Source organism: Acomys minous (genome assembly GCF_964271855.1).
Source record: "Acomys minous genome assembly, chromosome: 7".
Classification (NCBI taxonomy): Eukaryota; Metazoa; Chordata; class Mammalia; order Rodentia; family Muridae; genus Acomys; species Acomys minous.
This window is the reverse complement of record NC_140488.1, coordinates 66,523,450-66,530,577: the sequence shown is the minus strand read 5'-3', so window position 1 is coordinate 66,530,577 and position 7,128 is coordinate 66,523,450. Positions and strand designations below refer to the sequence as shown.

Genomic DNA, 7,128 nt, shown 5'->3' with positions numbered 1-7,128 from the left:
CACAGGAGGTACATTGTTTGCAGTTAATGGCTTCCTGGAGAGCACGTCTGATTACATGTGGGCTGACACCCAAAATCCCACCTCCAAAAAAAGGTGTCGGTCGGGTCCAGAGCTAGGCTGGGGCCGAGCCCCTAGCTGAGTTCTGTTGTACATCAGTGGCCAAACTTCAGGGCGGGTTCCGCACATGAGCAAGGTGAATAACCTGGGTTATGGGCGGTCATACATCAGTGCCCTCTGGAGATCAGACCTCTACTCTCACCCGTTTCGTCCTGCTCTTACAAAATAAAACAGGGGGGACTGTGGAGAGCTGCGATGTGCCATGCCTTAACAAGGCGCAGGCTTCCGCCTTCCGCCATCCCGACGGCGAGCGCTCTCTAAGATAAACAAGTCCTTATGTGGCAAAAGGCTGTGCAAGGGTAACTGGTGATCTGATGACAAGCAGTCCTGCTCTGACGCGGACCTATGAGGAGGTGACACCTGGCATGAGCTGATTGGCCTTTGAGTTGTACTTAAGCTTGGCCCTTCCCTTCTTCGGGGCCATTCCCACTGAGCTAAATCCTGAGTAAAGATCTGGAGGAGAAGTCTGGTTGTTGGCGTCTTATTTCCGCTGGATGGTCCGGCGCCGACAGGTGGTTTTAACTGGCCCAACTGGGCTGTGAACAAAAATTCCCTGGATTATGTGTTACCTCGGTTCAATATGAAAATTTCACTATAACAGCTAATCTGTCAAAGAGTCTCTTTCAGTTTATTTTACAGAATTGGACAACAGAGTTGAACAGACCTTAAGAGAATTGCGGACTGCTAACATTCAAGTCAATTCCACACGGCTGGATCTGTCACTTACTGAGGGATTCTCGTCGTGGATATCCTCAGCCTTCTCCTTCTTTAAAGAATGGGTTGGGGTTGGATTGTTTGGAGCTGTAATCTGCTGTGGATTAGTGTTGACCCTATGGTTGGTCTGTAAACTCAGGGCTCAAACAAAAAGAGACAAGGTGGTTATCACCCAAGCACCTGCTGCTTTAGAGGCTGGGACCTCCCCTGATATATGGTTAACCATGCTTAAGCAATAAGTCGCTGGCTGCTCAGCTCTTGCACCCTCAGAGTCTCATCTCATTGCACGAGGTAGAGTGAGTAAGCTTCAGCAGCCCTGGAGAGTTGCATAGCGAAGCATTGCAGTAGAATGGCTCTGCGGCATATATGAGCTAATTCTAGGGAGGCATGTCATCTTGCATGAAGGTTGCATGTCCCAGTGTCCTTCCCCCAGAAAAAATGGCACAGGGCCAGGCTATGACCTCTCCGGGTGAAGAGCTTAGGGGAGAGTTGTGTATGCAGGCCTGATATTTTGTTTGGGGATTTGACCTCTGTCCCCACTCTCCCTATTGGGTGTCTTATTGCTTCTTAATAAAAAGAAAAGGGGGAGATGTGGGAAGCCGCGCCCACATTCGCCATTACAAGATGGCGCTGACACCCTGTGTCCCACGCTGACAAACAACTAATCTGCGCATGTGCGAAGGGATTTTCCACTCGTGCTCTGCCTCTCCCATGGCATCATCTCGCCCGATGAGCAACAGCCAATCAGGGACTGACACGTCCTAAGCGGAGGACAGTTTCCTATATAAGGGAGGGGTTTCTGCTGTTTGCTCTCTCTGTCTCCATTTTTCGTGTTGTAAGCTTATGCTCTTCCTCTCAAGAGGCAGTAAAGCTTTACTGCAGAAGGATCCTGTTTGTGTGTGCAGCGTCGTTCTTGCTGACGAGACGGTAACGCTAGCCACAACAATTCTTGTTATCTTCTTTCTTATTCCAGTGAGTAGGGGATTTAACGTCTATGGTTCACTGAAGCTGTATGATTCATGATTCCTGGATTTAGAAGACAGCCTTCACTCCAATTCCTCACTTTGTATGATCTCAAGACCACCAAACTCCTTGCTGCTTTGATCATTGAAGCTAGCCTAGTCCTCCTAGGACAGCTGCAGCTTTCACTCACTTGTTGCACTGGTTTTGAATTTCCCTTCTATTTGAGGCTTGTATTTCCTTATTCCATTAGGCAATCCTTTATTGGCCTTTATATACTATAATTTGAACTCTAAATGTAAAGAAAATATTTTAGGCTATTCAATTACTTAATTGTTGAACACTGAATCACAAACCAATTATTTTAAATGATAAAAATTATATAATGTATACAGCATGATGTTTTCAAACTAATCCTTTGACGATTGGCTGCATTAAACCATTTTCAATTTATTCTTTCTAACTGAAATATAATATTCCTAATAATGATCTAAGGAGCAAAGTAAATAATCTTTCCAAGTGAAAATACTATTTATAATAATATTAGACTATTACATTAAAAAGTATCAAATTACCACCTAATGGAATAAGCCTAAAGATTATCATATATAATAGCTAGAGTCATAAACAGCAGGTCTTACTCAATTAATCATCAACTCCGAGTACCATCCAGTCAACAACATGGATTTGTCACTAATATAGAAACTGAAATTAGGATTCAATTTGAAAGTCACCATCAATAATTTGAAGTCACTACCCAAAGCACTGACTAGAGGAATTTTGAGGTTAAATCCATGTTTAGCTACAAACCTGGGAGAAAATTGAGTATGTTTAGTGATAAAAACCTGTCAACAGCTGATAAGTTTGAGTGCTTAAAATCTGTTCATGATTGTGATTAATGCCTAAACTATTACTGGTGTTGTTTAAATGATTAGATATTTTAATAGTACTATTCTCATTTCAAAGAGAGAAAACTATGTGGTAGAAAACTTAAATATTTTTTCATTACTCTTAGCTACATAATAGCATAGCACTGATTACTGCTTGAGGCTAAATATGTAACATACTTTCTCAAACTTGATATGTAGTTTTAAAAAACACATGATATCATGTCTTGTCAAAGAATCTTTAGAATAATAAAAACATCTTTAAATGCCACATTATGTAGGTCTCTGAGACTTTTGAAAACCTTATTTAACTATTTACCTTATATATCTATGGAATCATATTTATCTATTAGACCTAGGATATATATTCTTGTGATAAATTTAGACTAGTATTTGATATGACCATAATTTGCATCAACATACAAAATTCAATACCAGTGAATTAAAAATAACCTTATTTGTGAGTAACAGCTAAGGCCTTGAGTTGAGTAGATTCAGTAATCTACCTTTTGTTCTAGCCTCTCTCTATATTTCAATATCCCCCTTTCTTTCTTTTCAGCTCCTATCTCCTTACCTACAAAACAAAGATAAAGGAAAATGGAGACATCCCTGAATCCAACCTTGTTTTCTCTCTGTATAAGACCAATAATAACTTATAACCAATTCCCAATGAAAATAAGCATCTGTAGACCAAGAGAGCAAACAGAAACCTACCCAACTCCCCTTAGAGAAAATGGGACTTTGTTCTCTTAAGGTTTCTTCAGGCTGATTTAGGGCAAACAATACCTTTGATGAGACAAAAAAAAAATTGGAAAAATGGTTAAGCAATCGAGGGATAGCATTTGTAGCCTGTTTTCTAAATGTTGCAAAATTCCAGGCTTAACAGGAGTTGTGTGTGTTACAGTCTGAAATGTTGGACCAATTGGGATCAAGAGCTTTCTACAACACTGTCCTGGAAGCTGTTCTGATGGGTAACAGCAACTGAGGCACCTGGGACTGGAACATGGAGGATGCAAGATGTCAGCATCCAGCATGCTGAGAGGAATGAATCCTGTCAGGTCTGATCCAGCATCAGTGTCCATTTCTTTTGTTCTGAAGACATAATTTCTCACAAGCCTTATACAGTTCTAACATTATAATTGTATGAATTGTGGAGGAAGCATAGAGCAATTAAGGCTGGTTCTCTGCTAATTGTATGAACAGAAGTAAGACATCTGCAAATCTTCCTTCATGCCATACTAAGAATGGCCTCTAGTTATAAGTCACAGAGAATCTGTTACCAACATGAAGCCTTGTCTATGCATAGAACTTCGTATCTCAGCCAGTCTCAGAGTTATCCCCATGTAGTGGAATTAGCAATATAAGTTAACTGATTGTTCTGCAGCCACTGGGCAAAATGTCCTTTTCTGCCGCAGACAGAATTCTGCCTAAAAATAGGCAAGCTTAGATGCAGGCAGAGTCGGACAGCCAAACTCTGCCAAGTAAGCAAGTCGTCAATAGTTCCTGCCTCACAAATATGTCTCTCAGATATACTGGTCCAGAAGGCTGAAGATGATGCTCCAGTGTTATAGAGAGTTTTAGGTGACTATTCAGGTAACAAACTGCCTCTGTCATTTTCTCATTTGGAAAGCTACTAACCTGCACTCTCAGCATTCTCAGGTAATCAAGTTTATTCCTTCTCAAATCTCTGATGGAGTTGAAGACCATGTAGCTTAGTTTTACAATTAAGCTTAGTTGGTTAGGGATTAAGATTATTTTTGGGATCAAGACAGATGTTTTAAGTTAATAGAGATGAGATATGATAGATCTTATTCTTCATTCAGAAATTTAGACCCAAGAAAATAGGAAAGATGTTTACTTCAAGTTTGCCAAATACAAATAGTCAAATCACTATAGATGTAACAGTTATATAATTCCTGATTGTCTCGTGGTTCTTCCTGCTATATGTAGTTTATTTTATTCATGTGTGATAATATAAATGTGTACATTAAAAAAGAAACATAATAAAAAAGCATCTCACTCTAAATGCGTACTTAAATTATTGCTTTGAGGCCAGGTATGAATTAATACCTGTAATCTCAGCACATGGATATACAAACAGAAAGGTCAAAAAGTAGATATGAGACTTAGCTGTACAGTTAATCATATATCAGTCTGAGATATATGAGATCCCTTCTGAAAAACTGTGGGGTTTGCTGGGAGTGGTGACACACACCTGTAACCCCAGCACTCCCTGAAGCAGAGGCAGGTGGATCACTGTGTGTTCCAGGTCAGCCTGGTCTACAAAGCAAATCCAGGACTGCCAAGACAACAGTCTCAAAACTTTGTCTCAAAAAACTTTTTTTTAAAAAGTGGGATTTTCTGTATTATTTCAAGTCAACAAAGTAAAAATAAACATTGGACTTGCAGTAGTTTATACAAACACTGAAAAAGTATCAAATGAATTTATAAACTACTTACAAATAAAGATATAAAATAAATTAGACAAATGTTATTGTTACTACACACTGGTATTTTATTATATTGAACTGTAATAAACATAACTCCATTATTTTAATGAATTAAAATACTAGCACTTTAGTAAGCGATACTAGATTTTTAAAAATTAACATCTAATAAAATGTATCTTGAATAACTGTTGGTTATTGATTTTGGCTTTTAAAGTAATAAATGTTGTAGTAACATCCATTGACAAAATATAATATCCATTTATAATTCTTAGAAAGACTACAGATAGAAGGAAAATACTTTAAAACAATAAGTGCTATTTTATCAGTTACTTCTCTGTTGCTATAATAAAACACTGTGACCAAAAACAAATTAAGGAAAAGATTCATATTTAGTATAGGGTTTTAGAAAATAAGGGTCTATTATAAGTTATACATGCTGGCAAATGCCTTTAATTATAGCACTCTGGAGACAGGGGCATGAGCAAGTGGATTTTGATGAGTTCAAGGCCAACCTGGTCTACATAGCAAGTTCCAGGACAGCCAGGGCTACATAATAGAAAGATATTATTAAAAAATAAAAGATAAAAAGAGTTTATCTTGGAAGAATGGAAATATGAAACAAAGAGACAAGAGTGGTGGCAGGAGCAGGAAGCATAAAAAAAGAGAGAGCAACTAAAACTAGGGAAATGTTATAAAATCTAAAATTCCATCTTCAAAAATGTACTTACTCCAACCAATTTTGCATCACCTAAAAGTCCCCATGTAGCACCACTAGCTGGAGACTAGACTTCTGGAGAGAGAAGTAACATATTTGAGCTGATAAATATGACCAATTATTTTTTTTATCATGGTTTTCTGAGACAGGGTTTCTCTGTGTAGCCCTGGCTGTCCTGGACTCACTTTGTAAACCAAGCTGGCTTAGAACTCACAGAGATCCACTTGAATCTGCCTCCCTGAGTGCTGAGATTACAGGAGTGCATCACTGTGCCTGGCAAACCATGCTTATGTTATGCAACCCTATATAATATTCTGGACAATAAAACTCAAAGAAAACTCCTGGTTGGGACTATATCAATATACAGTGAAGGTGACACATGGGAAGGTGACACATGGGGAAAGAAGTCTTCATTTTTGGAACTTTTCCAGACTTTACCCTATGTATCTTATATTTGATTACTTATAATTTTATCAAAATAAGATTGTTATGACCACAGTGTTTCTTGAGTTGAGTTTTTCTAGTGAATCATATAGAACTTAAGAGAGTTTTGAAAAACCCTTCAATTTTGTAACTTCAAATTTGTAACAGACTAGGCAGAAATGAAGACAAGTAAGGAACCCCACTTAGAGTTGATATCTGAACTAAAAGCAGACTTGTTAGTGACCTTTTTCTTATGGTATCAAATTCTAATTCCACTCAGTGTGTCTAAAAATTGATGCCATAATGCAAGTTACTTCTCACACAAATCTTTGCTATACAGTCTGATATTTATTTATTGTATCGTAGAAATTCTTGGAAACAATTTACTTTGCCTATGTGGTGAAGCCAAGACCAATTTGTTTTCTTATTTAATCCAATGAATTAACTGTTAAATTTGATATCATGTGGGTTCCAATTTGTATAGAAGCTGGCACCACATTGATGTTAAATTAATGATAATTAGTAGCAACATTAAAACCACATAAATCCTTCAAACAGCTTACAAAGCACATGTCACCATCTCTTTATTTAAATGAACTTTAAACATTTATGGGCTTAAATGTTTGGAGATTGTTCAATGTTAGTGCTTATAGGAATAAATGTTAAGCTTTTAGTTAAAAGACTGTGTTAAATCCCAAGCAGGGAAAAAGAATGACTAGTATAATGCACATAAAAAAGAAATACATTTTTAAATTGTTTTCAATTTTCTTGTGAGTTTAAATCTCAAGAGGGAAACAAATGAGTACCCACTACATGTTGTTCTAATTAGAATCAACTTAAGAAGAATCATTTATCTTCTAGC

At 37.7% G+C, this 7,128-nt stretch overlaps 1 long non-coding RNA gene across 1 annotated transcript; it reads left to right on the top strand.

Moving 5' to 3' along the window:
• The first annotated feature begins 787 nt into the window (after positions 1-787).
• On the top strand, positions 788-1,715 carry LOC311602325. The gene is made up of 2 exons (XR_014780727.1): positions 788-1,243; positions 1,285-1,715. It is a non-coding gene; the product is annotated as an uncharacterized lncRNA (long non-coding RNA).
• Positions 1,716-7,128: the final 5,413 nt, after the last annotated feature.